This window comes from Balearica regulorum, chromosome 1, assembly GCF_011004875.1.
Source record: "Balearica regulorum gibbericeps isolate bBalReg1 chromosome 1, bBalReg1.pri, whole genome shotgun sequence".
NCBI lineage: Eukaryota > Metazoa > Chordata > Aves > Gruiformes > Gruidae > Balearica > Balearica regulorum.
This window is the reverse complement of record NC_046184.1, coordinates 52,914,320-52,931,764: the sequence shown is the minus strand read 5'-3', so window position 1 is coordinate 52,931,764 and position 17,445 is coordinate 52,914,320. Positions and strand designations below refer to the sequence as shown.

The 17,445-nt window shown below is 37.8% G+C and overlaps 1 protein-coding gene across 1 annotated transcript in view; it reads left to right on the top strand.

Annotated features, from left to right (window-relative positions):
* Positions 1-17,445, top strand: part of ANKS1B (ankyrin repeat and sterile alpha motif domain containing 1B) — a 450,874-nt gene that overhangs the window by 34,759 nt on the left and 398,670 nt on the right.

Below are 17,445 nucleotides of genomic sequence, written 5' to 3'. Positions count from 1 at the left end.
ACAGTGGCCAAGAAATCAGTTCCATTTTGTTGCATAGGAAACCAATAGTAAACCAGCTGCTGTCAAGTTTGAAAAAGCCCAGAGATCCACCTTGCACTTAAAGAAGACTTCAAATGATAAACTACAATGCTATTTTATGTTTATAGCAACAGGAATGGTTTGTATCTCTTGGTTTATAAGATCCTTTTTTCCATAATGTGATTTATCTGTGGGAAATATTTTTTACTTAAAATTGGTTATGACCAATTCCACTATAGAATCCTGCAGTTTGGACTTTTCATGACTCCAAGTGTCCTCAGTGACAGTTTCCCATTCTCAGATAGACTGGAGTGCCTTTTTATCCTCACTATGATGATTAGGTATGGAAAGGTAGCTCTCTTGAACAAGTATTAAGTTTTCCTTTGCATCTCCTCTACTCTGTTGAGTAGAGTTGACTAGAATTGCCATGCAGAAATCTTGTAAGAGTTCCTGAAAATTACATTCCTCATAATTTCTAAAAATGAGGAAGCTTCCAACAGCTCTTCAAATTTCTGTCAGGTTCTGCTGGATTACCTGGTGTCATTTAATGAACTTTCCTGTCAGAATCCACAGATATTATGAACTTGATTTTTGATTGATTGTGGCCCTGAACAGTGCTTTAAGACTATTTAGACCAGAATTTTGCCTGTAAGATTTAAATTTTCCATAATGGTGGCATGTCCCATTCAGTGGCTCTAAAAGGATGCTCTTTTATTCCAAATTCCTTCCCATGTCTCTTTCCTTCCCTGGAGATACCACTAAGCCTTGCAGCAAAGGCTCTCTGGTATTCATGGTAGACTCATGTCTATACAAATATCCTGTTCAAAATATATGACAAATATTTCTTTGCCAAAGGAAAAGACACAGGAGCTTGCACATGGCACTGCCACAATGTGATACATAAACAAGGAGATATGAAATTCTTTCTCCTTTATTGGGAGCTGGTTAATCTGTCAGATTGGTACATGCAGGGTAAGATTTGCCTTATGAATTCCTAGACGCTCTGAATACACTGTTAGACAATTTGACCTATTTTAGGCTTGTGAACTGTGAGTAGGTGATTGAGGACAACCTTCTAAAATTTAATCTTATGACCTGAGACTTCCAGAAGCTGATCTTTTTTGTCTCAGAGATCAATAGAAAGTGTCCCCTGCCCTACTTCACCTGTAGTCAGGCACTGGAATCTCTATTATTGATTCCTTCTCTGATTAAATTCCCTGATGTATACTTTCCTTTCATTTCCATTTCTTCCAGAGATTCTCAGAGACAGTATGACAGGCTGGCACTATGGAAGTGACCAGGACCTCCTTCATCATGGGTGTGGATATCCATCTCTCACTTTCATCCTTGACCTGTTCTCACAAGAAACAGACTTGTTCTTCCTTCTGGAAAGAGCATCTAATTAATTACAAGAAATACTATCTGTGATAAGTAGGCCAAATTTCCAATGTTTAACTGGGTCCCTCTCACCTAAGAAGAATTCTTTCTCCTTAATTTGTGATGACTGGGAAATTAGAAGCAAGAAGTCCATCGGTTTAGTAAAGGCTTTCACTGTCCTCAATTTCAACTTGTTTTCTGTTGGTGGAAGTAATTCTTTTTTCCTACCCAGTTACTTCTGTATTCCTCCCATACAATTTGAATGGGAGTTTTTTCCAAGAGCTCCTGTTCCTCTATAGAACCTAAATTTGGGTACTTCTTCACATGAGAATTTTTCAGGTCTGTGCCTATCTTCTCTTTTCTGAATCATTTCCTAAAGGCTGCTCTTCTTTTTTTTTTTTTTTTAAGTATTCTTTCTGCTAAGAAGTTGAGGATATTCATGCCTCTGTAGCCATTCGCTATCTTTTCCTGAAATAAGGTCACTCTGAGTCCACTGCAGGTTCCTTTCTTAGCTTGATACCAGAATGAGACTGCTAGACTATCTTGCAGGTAAACTGTGCAATTATGGATGCACAGTTAGGAATTTCCATCAATATGAATGTGCATGTGAAGAAGAAGAAAAGAAATAAAGAAGAAGTCAACTTACCAGCAACAGTATACGTTTTGGGTTATTCACTATAAAACTTTCCTTCCCCTTACCCTCTATCTTGGAGTCAAGCAAAGGGCTACAAAAGCCTTATCTGGATCTATCTGGACCCCCCCCAAAAAAAGTATCTGGACCCAAAATCAGACAGTGTTGCTTTTGTTCCCTCTAAGCTGAGAAATGCTGTTGTTGGGACACAGGCTTCTGCCAATCCTATGACAGGAATGTGAGGCCACATCTAACTTTAACATGCTAGGGAACATTTCTGGGTACTGGAATGTGCCATGTGGCATTCTCTCAAGGAATGAGCCACCAAGCACAGCTGAAGAATTAGTATGGGCCTAGGGCCTGATAGACAGTCTGCATGCAGCTATCCTGTTTGGAAGATTTGAGTAGTGTCGGTGTGGAGCATTCTATGCTAGTATGACCTCAATGCCAGAAAATACTTCCAAACATGTTTAATTTACTATTGCTGATGCAGCCCCAGCTCCTAGATGGTTCAAACTGGAAGTGACAAGGCAACTGACTTGTCATTCAGAGTCTGGCAGAATGGAGAGTCCTAAACCTGCATACAACCTATGACATAATTTATGGGAGCTAAACAGAGCCAGATAGTTTTAGTGATCCAGACTGTACTTCAGTCTCAACAGTATATAAAAATTCTTCATCCTAGATTGCCCACTGCCATTATGTAAATCAAAATGTGCAATGAGGACTAAAACAATTGTACCTCCATTACATGGAAGACAAGTACACAAAACTCTACGACCTAAACATATAAGTATAAGGTAAATTCAACAGGGGCCTATTTTTCAGGGGTTTTTGGGTCTGGATTTTTTAACAGTTACTATTAAGTAGCTTGCATAGAATCTATCCCATATGTATGTCACAGGCCTTCCATCTCCATCGTTCTCTAAAAATCTACACCTTTCTAGAGATTTCACAAACAAGGATCCCTTCCTCTCTGCAAGTGATCTAAGTTTAATGACCTTTAATGTAAACCAACAAAATAACTATGATTTATACATATGATAAAGGAAAACAAGATGGAATCTGCCATTTCACAAGTGCATTTCATAACCTTTTTTGATGTATCACTTCCCCTTTTTATGTGTAGGCCAGTCTATCCTTACATGTTATGTTAAGTTTATTACCTAAGATATTTAGTCAGGGATTGTTCTTTTATTGATGTATTATATAAAGAGCTAGGAACACTATTTGCATTAAACACAGTTGAACAAATCATAATAACTGTTTCATGAGCCCTGCATGTACCACGATGCTAATAGTAGATTATAGGGAGAAAGCCTCGCATTCACAAGCCCTGGTCCTCATGGGGGACTTCAGCCACTCCAATATCTGTTGGAGGGACAACACAGCAGGGCATAAGCAGTCCAGGAGGTTCCTGGAATGCATTGGTGATAACTTCCTTCTCCAAGCGATAGAGGAGCCAACAAGGAGAGGTGCCATGCTGGACCTTGTTGTCACCAACAAGGAGGGCCTGGTAGGGGATGTGAAGCTCAAGGGCAGCCTTGGCTGCAGTGCCCATGATATGGTGGAGTTCAAGATCCTTAAAAGGAAGACTAGGAAAAATATGGGCCCTCCTTGGAAGGAAATGTGAGATCTGATTACCCAGGATATGGAGAATGCCAAGGTACTCAATGACTTTTTTGTTTCAGTCTTCACCGGCAAGTGCTCTAGCCACACTGCCCAAGTTGCAGAAGACAAAGGCAGGGCCTGGGAGAATGAAGAACCACCCACTGTAGGAAAAGATCAGGTTTGAGACCATCTAAGGAACCTGAAGGTGTGCAAATCTGTGGGACCTCATGAGATGCATCCACAGGTCCTGAGGGAACCTGGCAGATGAAGTTGCGAAGACACTATCCATCATATTTGGAAGTTGTGGCAGGCCGGTGAAGTTCCCACTGACTGGAAAAGGGGAAACATAACCCCCATTTTTAAAGAGAAAACCAGGAAGACCTGGGGAACTACAGGCTGGCCAGTCTCATCTCCATGCCTGGCAAGATTATGGAACAGACCCTCCTGGAGACTATGCTCAGGCACATGGAAAATAAGGAGGTGATTGGTGATGGCCAACGTGGCTTCACTCAAGGCAAATCGTGCCTGACAAATTTGGTGGCCTTCTCTGATGGGGTTACAGCGATGGTGGACAAAAGAAGAGCAACTGACGTCATCTGCCTGGACCTGTGCAAGGCATTTGACGCTGTCCCGCATGACATCCTTGTCTCTAAATTAGAGAAACATGGATGGACCACTCGGTGGAGAAGGAATTGGCTGGATGGTCGCACTCAAAGTGTTGTGGTCAATGGCTCAATGTCCAAGTGGAGATCAGTGACGAGTGGTGTTCCTCAGGGGTCGGTACTGGGAGCGGCACTGTTTAACATCTTTGTCGGCAACATGGACAGCAGGATCGAGTGCACCTTCAGCAAGTTTGCCAATGACATCAAGCTGTGTGGTGTGGTCAACACGCTGGAGGGAAGGGATGCCATCCAGAGGGACCTTGACAGGCTTGAGAGGTGGGCCCGTGCGAACCACATGAAGTTCAACAAGGCCAAGTGCAAGGTCCTGCACATGGGTCTGTGCAATCCCAAGTACAATTACTGGCTGGACAGAGAATGGATTGAGAGCAGCCCTTAGGAGAAGGACTTGGGTGTGTTGGTTGATGAGAAGCTCGACATGACCCAGCAATGTGCACTTGCAGCCCAGAAAGCCAACCATGTCCTGGGCTGCATCAAAAGAAGTGTGACCAGCAGGTCGAGGCAGGTGATCCTGCCCCTCTACTCTGCTCTTGTGAGACCTCACCTGGAGTACTGCATCCAGCTCTGGGGCCCCCAACATCAGAAGGACATGGAGCTGCTGGAGCAACTCCAGAGGAGGGCCACGAAGATGACAAGAGGGCTGGAGCACCTCTCCTGTGAAGACAGGCTGAGAGAGTGGGGGTTGTTCAGCCTGGAGAAGAGAAGGTTCCAGGGAGACCTTAAAGCAGCCTTCCAGTACCTAGGGAGGCCTGCAGGAAAGCTGGAGAGGGAATTTTTACAAGGGCATGTAGTGGTAGGACAAGGGTAATGGCTTCAAGCTGAAGGACGATAGATTTAGATTAGATATTAGGAAGAAATTCTTTATTGTCAGGGTGGTGAGGTACTGGAACAGGTTGCCCAGAGAAGTTGTGGATGCCCCCTCCCTGGAAGTGTTCCAGGCCAGGTTGGATGGGGCTTTGGGCAACCTGGTCTAGTGGAGGGTTGGGTTGGAACCCATGGCAGGGGGATTGGAACTAGATGATCTTTGAGGTCCCTTCCAACCCAAACCATTCTATGATTCTATGAATCATTTTGCATGGTGTCTTATTGTGGAACTGGGATCTCTTCTCCAATGTTTCTCAAAATCTGTTGTGTTGGGAGGAATATTAGCACCCAAATTTGGATTCTCCAGATATCTCTTACCAAGGAAGCAGTTAAGAAAGAACATTAAATTATTCCTGTAATGGCTGAGTTTTATAATATATTCTACATAAAGGTATCTGCCAAAACAGATTTTGTGGCATATCCTATCAGTTCTATTTTAAGGAGCAGAAAGATGACAAGATTATTCAGTTAACATTCTTGAAATATTTTCCCTCAAATTTAGCATTTTTATTTTAAGATTTCTGAAAAGTTCATGATCCATGGGGCTGCAATTGAACAGAGCGCTTGCAATACTTGATGACTGTTTCATTTTCTGGAAAACACGCCCCAGTAGAACTATTTGAGGTACAAAGAATGTTTAGCTTCTTTGTTAGTATTTCATTGTTTTTGTAGAATTAAGAAACATAATGTTCACTTTAGATATGTCTAGTAATAAGTGGGGGTTTTTGTTCTTTTTAAGCTATTTGAAGCTCTACATCAGCCAGATCTTCCTTTATAGTAGAAGCTTCTGTGTCATTTAAACCTCTTAGTCTTGGATTTAATTTCTACATTTGATAAGGCTTTTAAATAGAATAGAAACAATAACTCCTAATGGATTTGAATAGGGAATTCTAACATAAATAGACTGCAGATTTAGTGAATATTTTTACTGTAATTACATTTTGTCTTCTAAGCTATGTGTCATAAATGATTTTGTTCAATTAAAGGCATCATGTCGGATGAATTTATTTTTTCTGAGTGATTCAAATGATTACTAGTTCATCTTAGCAAATATTTTGTTAGTGGTGTGGTGGATATGAACTGTGTAATTATGTCAGTAACGGTGTTCATGAAATTTTAAGTGCTGATATTCTTATTACATACCCAAAAGCTTTGGCAGACTTTTGTAATATGCAAGGTTTGAAACTTTAGCCTCTCTATTTAAAGTGTGTTATTTCTCTTTGTGAAAGTAATTTTGTGCTGATAAAGTAATTACAGTCATGATCATAGTAATGCTTTGGATGCTCCTGAGATAATTCTGACCTCTGTTGGCAAAGCACAGCAAATGAAATGCATGCTCAGTAGTAGCACACTTCTGTTTTGAAATTATTTATTTCACACATGACATAATAGGAGAAAATAAGGCATTAATTACGTGTTTTTATTGTTGCAAACCTTTTTTTTGTTCTACCATTCTGATTAGCTTGAACATAGGCTAGAGGATTGATGCTCAAACTGTCTTTAGTTAATAACATTTCCAGGTGTAGTAATTTTTGTACCAGAGAACACACTTTCATCCAGTATCTATCTTATCCAGATTTTCTATACTATGCCAACAACATTTAAACACGTCACATTATGATAGCTCTATGTGTTAAAGATTGGATGTTGCAAAGATTCCATTTTAGGTTATGCAGTATGTCTGATATAGCCACCATTCTGTAATACAATATTTAAGCCTCTGAGAAAATGTGATTGGTTTTGCTCAGTTGAATTTATTGCAATAGCTAGTTTCACTCTAATCAACTTTCTTATTTAATGTGTTAATCCAGTTAAAAGAAGTAAAGAAAAGAAATACTGAATTGATGCAATCTGAACAGGTTTTTTCCTGTGCAGTAACTATCATTTCTATCACATATTTGTCATATCTATCTTTATCTTTCAAATGTCTTTCCTAGGAAAGACTGATGGAAAGAATGAATGTAAGCACTTCAATGCAGCCAGGTAACATGCCGATACTGTATGCATTCTAGCAAAGACATTAAGTGCACCTCTGTTTTGAAACTATGTTACTCCAGAGAACAGACTCAAATTGTTTAATATTTTATGTTATGGATAAGAAGAGGGTTTAGTACTATTTTGAATTTTGATCAAGGTTCCTTTCAATTACCTTATATCTTTCAAAAATATACTGTTGCAGGCTTCTGATATTCTCTGCCTTGCTCATTGTCTGCTTAGCGCTATGGAGTCTGAGTAATTGAGGAAGTATTCTACCAGAAAGCACAAGTGTTGTCTATATTTTGTATGTGTGTTATAGATCATTGATAGAATTCAAGAGCCTTCATATCTCAGGATGCATATTTTGGAAATTAGTTTCTGGAGCTGCACTCTTTCACTGTTCTCAGTTTAGGTTAAGTTTATGGTAGGTTGTCCAAAGGGGTTGGACATTGTTGCTGCTGTTATAAGATGAAGATATGGAAGCTTTGGTCTGAGAATATGAGAAATCATGTGGATAGTTGAGGTAATACCATGTGGATGTAAACACAAGATGTGAGACTCTTACGTCTGTTGTGTTCTCATATGTCAAAATAGCTAGTGATTGATTTCACTCATGTAGGGATTAAGACTCTACTATAGGTTGATTTCTGAATCTCCTTTGCACATCTCAGTATAAGCTGAGAATGAGGTGTGGGATGGTCTTCAAGGATCAAGAAGAAATGGAATAATGTAATTTTTTTGGTGTCTGTTTTGCTGGTGTCTGACAGAATTACTCTATGTTTAAGGAAACCCAGATTAGGAAGGACAAGGTATTAAAGCCAACTGAATTGCAGATTCTATAGATAGCAAGTTCTGTTCTGTGTGTCCTAGAGCTATAACAAAGAGTCTCACCTCAGGCTGGCTTCTAGGATGAGCAATCTTTAATTCTGGAATGAGGTCATAGTTCTAACAGCATCCATATTTCAAAAATTTGTGATATATATTGTTGCTCTTCCCAGTGCTGCTTCCAGTGCCAGAGCTTCAGGAATTTTTATTCCACTTGAACAAGTGTCAGTAAGTGTTCCAGGATGCATAATTAATAATTTAGAGGTTTTAAAATCTCCTTTTATAATAAATATTGACTTTGCTTGCCTGTAATAAGAATGTGTTTAAAATTGCAAACACCTTGAATTTATGATGGATGGGAATACTATGCTGGATCTCCAAAAATATATTCTGGAAAAGTCCTCTATAACTTTTCTTACTAAGTTTCAAGGTCAATTGAATTAGGAAAAAGAATGGCTCAAGGAATATCTCTCCTAACAAAATATGTCATCTTATCTGTATTCTTGAGAGAAAGAGAAATGGGACTTTGCTTCAGTTCGTTTCTGACATGAGAAATAGTAGAGTGCTTTTTTTTTTTATTTTAGTGTCATCTAATTTTTATAAAAGAAGTCGGAGTGGCCTCTGAATGCGGAATGTGTTCTGTTCTTCCAAAGAGAATACTGATAATATATACTATAGTTCAGTGTTCATAGGTATATTCATGTAAATTTATCTTACAATCATGAGATATGCAAGGGCTTTCAAAAACCTTCAGAAGATCCACTTCTGTTGCTGTGCTTACAGAAAACATAATTATTGTTTATATAATTTCACTAAATAGTTTTCTGGGAAGAGTTGAAAGAACTTGGCATTTATTTATAAAAGGAGTTCAATATATGTATATACACATATCTATTATATATATACTGAAAAAAGATATAGTCAAGTATGTCTGATGATTGTTTTTCTTTCTCTGTTCTATGGCCTAATATTACCTAATGCAGTGGAGCCCTGTTCCTGGTTGATCTTGATTAACCAATTTATAGATCTTACACAAAGCCTATAGGTCTGATTCATAGCAAATGTGTAGAACCCATGTACCTCATATATGCAGGGAGCCCAAACTCATGATACATAGGGTATGGAGTTGCCCTCCATAGGAACAGTTAATCTGATGCACTGTTCTTCAGCATTAGCCATTTGGCATCCCTGCAGATTGCTCAGATCATATAAGATCATACCTGGAGATATAATTTACAACAGTTTTAAAACATGGTTCATGTTGCTTAAACATGAATGATTTTACTTATTAAAGATACTGCCTGCTGATCTGGTTTTGGACTGAGTATTTTCTTAATTTAGTTAGTAGCTGTTCTCACAGTGTTCTTGTGCAGGGTGATGCCAAATGAGAGTTCACGTTTTTTCCTATCATCAGGATGACTGGATTATCAAGGACAGAACTCTGGAGTGGATCCAAGGATCTGTCTGACTCATCATGGACAAGCTGGAGTTACTGAGGTTGTCTATGAATGAAACAAAACCCCAGTTTGTCCCTATAGACAACTGGAATACAGAGGAACCCTGCTGTCATAACTGATGAAAGCTTTCTCTCTTTTAGCCACTCCAGGCAAATTGATCTTGACTGTAAGGATAAGGCAAAGCTAACCAGTATAAGTCAGGAACATACTGCTCTCTGAATATGCCACAGTATTATGCAGTATACCCAGCCAGTGTACTTCCACATGAGGAGTCTGTAAAGAATGATGAACTCAAGCTGGTTAGATAAAGGTCAAATGCAAAGTGACCTTATACATATGACAGATTTTTTTAATAAAGCATGATTAATGTATTGCCTATTCCTTTGCGTGACATCATCAAAAAGTCAAAGTATTTCTCCTTTACGTTTTTGCATATTACCTGTTTTTTATAACTTTTAAACTGATGTAACTGTTAAGTCTATCAGAATAAAATATTATACTTTCAAATGAAATTGATTCCAACTTCAAGTAAACTGAGTTTTAGTTCAGTTGTTAAACTAGTTCACATGACTTTTGTTCAGGTTTATTTTATTTAGTTTTTACCATACAAAGTACTTAACTGGAGAGACTGAGTGCTCCTCAACATGTTTTTCTAGGTAGATTCTTTCCCAAAATGAACGTATCTAAATTTGCATGTACTTACACATGCATAGGCTATCTAATCTGCAGACTCCTAGAAGATACCTCCCAGTGGCCTAAGTCTGCCATACAGGACTGTTTATTTCTCTAATATTTTTAATACAGATGTTCAAAGTTGGCTAAAAAAAAACAAAATACTTTTTGTGGCTTCTGCAGAAGCCTACTGCTCGTCTTTCGGTCTGCAAAATTAACTTTCACCTTGGTCTTTTGTGACAACCAACTCCTTGCATGGTCTCAACCTGAGAGATGTGCAGACACACAACTCTCTCCCAGGCTACTTCACCTACTTGATGACTAGTACAGCTTGGTCTTCACTAGTAATCACACATTGTCTTGCACACTCGTGTTCCCTACAGTTGCAGGCTCCAAGGACACGCGGGCCCTCTGACCCATGGCCCCACTCCAGTTTCTGGTACCCAGACCCTCATTTGCTCCAGTTTCTGGTCACACACACACATGGGCTCAGTAACCCATCATCTGACCCAATCGCTGGCAGTTGGACCCTCATATACACACATGGACACAGAATAGAGTCCCACACCCAGGGAAATTGAAATGGAATTTAGTAAGATTGAGTACAGGGCATGGCCAGAAAATTGTACTGTAGAGCCAATTATGTACATGTGATCGGCCCTTTTTGTCCCTTTATCCCTCTATTTTCTCACACTTGTTCCTCCCCATATCACCTGAATCCATCCCTTTTGCTGCCTTTGGTTCCTGCCATAAACATCCCATAGGAAGTCTTGCTCAATCCCATGTGTCCCATACCCCTAGAGAGTAACCCCTGTCAGTCTGAAATATGCTCCAGCATTGCCTCATCTTGATGGGTATCACCCCTGGATAATGAGGTGGAGGTTCTCGCAGGACAGCCCTGGGAGGAACCCCAACAGAGTGCCCTTCCTCTGCGTCTGTAATTTGGGTTCCTGCCTGTGGTTGTGCTGCTGTGCTCTGCTGGACTTGTAGCGATGGGCCTTTAATGCACTGATGGCTCTTCTGTGATGAGCTTGAGAGTAGCTGGGCCAGGGTATTACTTGATTCTCCCACCTGCTGTTGTCTCTTTGTGCTCCTTTGCGGATGTACACAGGAGCTGTTTATCACATAACCTAATGCTCATGCGTATGAAATTTCGTATAGTTTCTATCTCAGTACTGTTCTAGCCTGTTCTTTGGGTACTTCACAATCACAATGTCCTCATATACAGGTTCTGTAATTTCTTGCCTCAGAAGTTTCTTTAGAGTTGCTTCTTAAGTCCTAACTCGATCAAAGAGTTTTTATAAAGACCTTTTCTATTTCCTTCAATTGCTATTCTTCAGTTGTCCTAAGGTTATTGGAAGGATAAGGCCACATTGACTATGTGAGGGGCCACGTTGACTCTGTGAGACAAGGTTCATATTGACACTGTGAGACTCATCATGGCTAAGGGTATTCTGGATATCCAAGACTTGTATGTCTCTATGTTTGGGATTCAGCCTCTCCTCAGCCACACACTGAACTTCTGTCATTTATAATCAGCCTTTTCTTAGTTCTTTCCACTGGAGAAATCGTGGAGGCAGATTGGATTAATGACTGGACTAGCCTTGTACTTCTCCAATCAAAAATATAGTTAGTAACAGCAAGAATGGTAATGAGCAAGTATACTAGGTTGTCTGTTTGGCACAAAGGTTGTTTGTTTACTTTTAAATGCTGCCACCCTACTCCAGATTTTACTCTGGGCAGATGTAGTCTGTTAAATCTGTCAGTGTTCATTTAGCAGTGATATTTCCTGAATTTGATGACAACAGGTATAGCAGGAATGCTCTGTGAAGTTGAGCATTATTAGGTAGCTATTGATGCTCATGCCTCAGATAGGCTAGATGAGAGTGAATGACTCTTCTTTTTCTAATTTGTCTTCACATTTCTGTTCCCAGTTAACATTCAAAAGGGGTTATACGTATACTGGAGGCTTCTACAACCGCTGGGAGGAAGAAATTCTTCTCTGCCTCTCAGAAAGCCATAGAATTACAGACAGACACCCCAGAAGTATCCCAGTAGTATTTTTGTGAATGTCTACTATATCTCCCTAACAAGGAATCAAGTAGCTCTCCATATTCTCCTTTCTTAGCGTATCCCAACTTGTTCTTCAAGTTTCCAAGCTGAAGTGCATAATTCCTTGATACGAAGGGAATGGAGATATCTGAGCATCATCTTTGTATTTTACACATATTCTGCATGAGAGAATTTCTTTCACCTCTGGAAATCTTCACTGCCAAGAAAGGTGGAGGCTGGATTTACCTTTAAATTATTGTCTGCACTCCATTCCAACAGCAATTTCATGTTACCATGATAAATCTTAAACTTATGGAATATAGGCCACACCTGTAGATCTTGTACAGGTAACGATCTTGTAAAACCCTGACCTTTTGCTGAAATAAGATTTGTTGGATTAACTTGATCATATACCTATAAAGAAGAAGAACAACCTATGGTTGTTCTCTGTTTTGATCACAGGCAATGCATAATTGCAATGAAATTCATTCATGATATCCAGCTCTTAGGAGACTTTAAGGTAACAGTCCCTAGATATATATAGATAAAATTTTGCATGAGCTATTGAAGGAGGAAGTAGCTTATTGTACGTAACTCTACCTCATTATCAGAGCACAGTGTAGGACTGAGACCTACTTGTATAGTAATAAATAACTGTTGTACAATATATAATCAAACTCATAATATTTATTATATTCAATATTTCATGTTAAATAGAAATCACTTATCAATTGAACAGAGTCAGTATGGAAATAAAATCACAATTTGGTGAAGTTCCCCACTTTTCCAGACTTAGACTATTTATGGCCAAGACTGTAAACAGATCAAGGTTAAAGAAAACAAGCGGAATAAACTGCTTTAGATCCTGAACTTCAATAAAATACCATGAATTTGTTGACCATACATTTTGTTGTAGTATTTATACTGAGACAGCTAAACAGCAGGAATAAGTACATTCCACACATTCAAAAATGAAATGTTTTTGAGTCACATTTTATATTGACACAACAAAAGCATTTAATAAACAATTGAAATTATATATACAATAAGCATTAAAAATACAGTTAATATTAATTGAATGGACAATGCCTCTGCCCTTCTCCTTTTTAAATTTAAAAAAATTAGAAAAAATATTGTTTATTATGATTATTTTCAGTTTGAATTTTTAACTCTCAGTTGCTACATGCAACAGCTGTTTTTAATACTGAAGAGAAGATCCAAGATAGCTTTACTCAATACATCATCTACTTTTGTCAATTTAAGACCTATAGCTATACTTGCTCAAAAAGAATCCTAGAATGCATTTTTTGAGGTTTTTCCATGTACAACTTTTGAGTACCTTATTATTATTTATGAATTATTTATTATGCTTTAAAATGTGACTTTCTAAAAAGGTTTTTTTCCCACTGTAACTAAAGGCAAATATTTACATTTACTTTCCTTGAAGTAATTCGAAAATGTATCTCAAATTCAGCGATGTAGTGTAAATAATAGGTAAAACCATACATAAAAAAGAAATACATTCTTTTTACAGGATAATATATTTTATATAACACTGGATTCCATTAAAGAGGAATCTGTAGAAAGAAAAAAATATCACATTTGTAAAATGAAACATTTCTATATTTGATAAGTAAGTAATGTTATTAATTTACACAGGTTACAGCAACATGGTTGTCAATTTGATTTATTTCTGCATAAAATAATGGGAGCTATTTTGCTGCTTCTCACCATAAGTAACATTATTTTGTGTCTGAATAACTGATGATACATATTATTGTGTAAAAGTTTTCATTTTCAAAAATGGTCTGTAAAATTGTCCATATATTTTGTATAAGCTCAGTTTACATGACTGAAAATGTGTATGAATGTAGGCAGAGCAATAGGAGCCTGGCTATGTGCTCTAATAACTCTAGGCAATGTGTTCCTGTCAGATTAACAACAATAAACATGGAAATTTTGGAAGATTTTGGCTCAGAACAACACAAATTCCTGTAATATGTATTTATTCTATGGAACACAGGAACAGTAAGGAAAGTAGATTTATCTGAGCTGCTTGGTGTTTGCCACTGACATCAGTGGCAACAGGATGCTGCTGAGGATTTCCTGCTATTAAAAATGAGCTGGCAAGATGAGATGCACTACTTCTATAGTCCTGAAGAGCCAGGGTTCCTCTAGGAGGAGCTTCCAAAGATATTGAAGACCTGGGAAAGAAGGTGGGGAGAGGAGTGGGAGGGGTGAGGACAAGGCATGTGCTAAGCCTCTCAGCCCTCAACAGGGTTTAGACCCTAAAATACGCAGGCATGAGCACCATGCTCTGTCCATCTTCTCTGGAGGAACTCATTCCATCCAGACAGCGTCATCTTCTTCCCTGCCACTTCATTTCAGAGAAGAAATAAATTCCAAAGAGAGTTGCCAGTCAGTTGTCAGATAAGGTCTAAGTGAAACCAATGGGCAGACAGACACTGATGTCATCAGGTAGCTTTCTACGGCTCCTAAAGACACTTATCGTTGTTTTACCAATATATTTTCTTTTTGCCTTGGCAAAACTAGCATGTAAGGACCATAAATATCAGTGCATGGATAATTAATAATGAAATAATAATAATAATAATGAAATAATATAATAAAAGTATATGTACAGATGGGAAATACAATGGAAAGAGATTTAAAGTTGTGATGGACATTCTGTGCAGTTATGCGTGGTTCTTGCACTGTTGACAGGGAGTGTGCCTGTGTGATGAAGATTAGCTGAATTAACTTCTGATTTCCTTGCCTTTGTGTTCATATGTGTGTAACAACAGCCACTTCACAATTATTTTTTTGCATATAGCAAAAAGCATAGCAAAATAACAGATCAATCAACTAACCATCTTTTTCTTTAGTCTGTCATTTTCATATCACTTTTGAAATGCTACTTTTCTTATGTAATTATCTTCAGCTCATGAAAAAGAAAAAATGTTAATTTTCTTACCAGGAAAAGAATATTTCCAATTAATATATTTGATGTGAGTTCAAAAGGTCAATATTCTTTGTCCACAGTGAGAGCAAACTGTAATAAGGAGGTCTTTCTGCTTTTGGCAATAATGTAAGTAGCATCGCAGACTTCCATTTATTTGTGCCTCACTTTGGCAAGTTATAATGGAAGAAACTAATTGATGATCATGTTGTAATTCATCATTGACTGAAAACTGGCTTTTTGCACAAGAAGTAGGTTCAATTATTTTCTTAAAATTCGTTAAGTGATAGATTTTCCTAATTTACTGATGTACATAGGAAAAAAAAAACCCTAACTTACTAATGTATGTAAAATTAAGAAGCTTGATTATTGACTGCATCAAAGAATTAAGAGAAACATGTTTTTGAGAACATTCAGTATTAACAGTAACCTAAAGAACTGCTAATCTTCTTTCAAAATCTCTTCTGGAGGTTGAATGGTAATTCAATTTGTTCCAAGTTCTCCTTAGTGTTGCTTTCACAGTAACTACTGAAGTGTTTTAATACACAGATAAATCAATATGTTCGGTAATTGCTCATACAGTGTATGTGTTTATGATGCAAAGGAAGGGCTCTCTAGGCTTTTTCTCTTTCTCCACCCCACTTTTCTATGAAATCAGACACTTTTTTACCCATCTAATGCACCATTATACTTTTGCCTTGCTGTATTTGGATTACAAGAGAAGAGCTTTAGATGAACTAAGAATATCTATTTGCAGACTGTCCAATTTGAACTGGATTGTCAGTTATTAAAGCAGAATATCCAGTGTGTATACTGAACCTGCATTTATTTTGTAGGAAATCGTGTTGCAATACTGTAGCAATGCAAGATCTCCTAGGAGGGGATTTCTGCACTGGGCCAAGGGAAAAATAAATGCCTGCAGCTGAGTCCTGCTCATGCCTTCTGTGCTCTTTAGTTTGATAACCGAGTTCTGATTTTGAGCATGTCCTTCCGTACTGTTTGGGAGCTGACGGTGATTAGTCTGTCCGTCCTGTCTCATCTTTCTGAGTCATCAGGATTTACTCGCTCTCCTTTGTCCTTTGTCTTCCAACCTGAGTGTCCTGAGAAGCTTCACACAGGTGCATTTATATACTCATTAAGAAAGTTTTGGCTTTAAAAGAAAAAAATCAGTATAGTTTCAGTTGAAAAATATTTCCTAAGACCAGAGTCTAGAAGTACAACAATGCATTAAAGGATAAAATTAGAGGAGACAAGAACTAGGTTTTGGTTGGGGTTTTTTGTTGTTGTTTTGGGGGATTTCAAATATTTTTTTAAAGGCCTAATGCATCATGAATAATATATGAACTTATGGATCTCTTGCAATTTGAAAAAACAACCAACAGGCAAATCCTAACAACTGTAAACCAAAGCAAGAAAGCAATTCAAATCAAGTAAATTAATATTCTGGTCTTTTATCTATTTATTTTAAAATCTAAAATACGACTTTCTATACCACTTTCAATTTTCTGCTTCATTCTCCTACAAGCTGGTATATATCAAATGAAGAAAGTAGAATCCAATAAATAAGAAAATAACTAATAAAGTATTATGCAAAAGTATAAAAGAGGTTATAGAATATCAATAGATAAGGACTTCTTTCCTTCCAATTGATAAAGAAAGCCTGTCTTTGACATATAAATAACATCTGTCTATTATGGGAGAGCTATTATTCATGAAGTTAAAATTATTTCTTTTAATTGGAAAGATTAGAGTGACACTCATAGCTGGAAGTTGTCTTCTGTAGAAAGAACATCTGTAGGCTTCTGAGCAGATTAAAAAAAAAAATTACTTCATTTGTTGCTTCTTTGCACCCAAGAAAATATTTCAGTCTTGTTCTTCCAAGAAATCAGATTGCAGGTGGAGGTGAGGCATCCAGCATTATGTAGAATTACACTCACTGCAGAACACAATGTGTCACACAAATAATTCTGTATGCATGTAGTATTACTTATGGGAAAACAACTGTTTAAATTTACGAGCTAATTAATTGTTCAAACATACACAATGAAAAAGAGACCAGTCCACAATAGTAGTATTTCACTGGCAATAAAATACAGATTCAGTAGTAAAGAATTCTTAAAAAGCATATGTTAAGCATAACATGTCATTTTATTGATGTAAATAATGAAAAATGTCAGTATGAAAAACTTTTTACCTATTCGCTTCAGATTATTTTTTTTGAACTGCAGCACTTGATTCTAAGGTATGAAGTGAAGGGAACATATTGCTTGCCAATGACTCTTTAACGCTGTATTAGAAGCTGAAAAAAACCAGACTGTAATT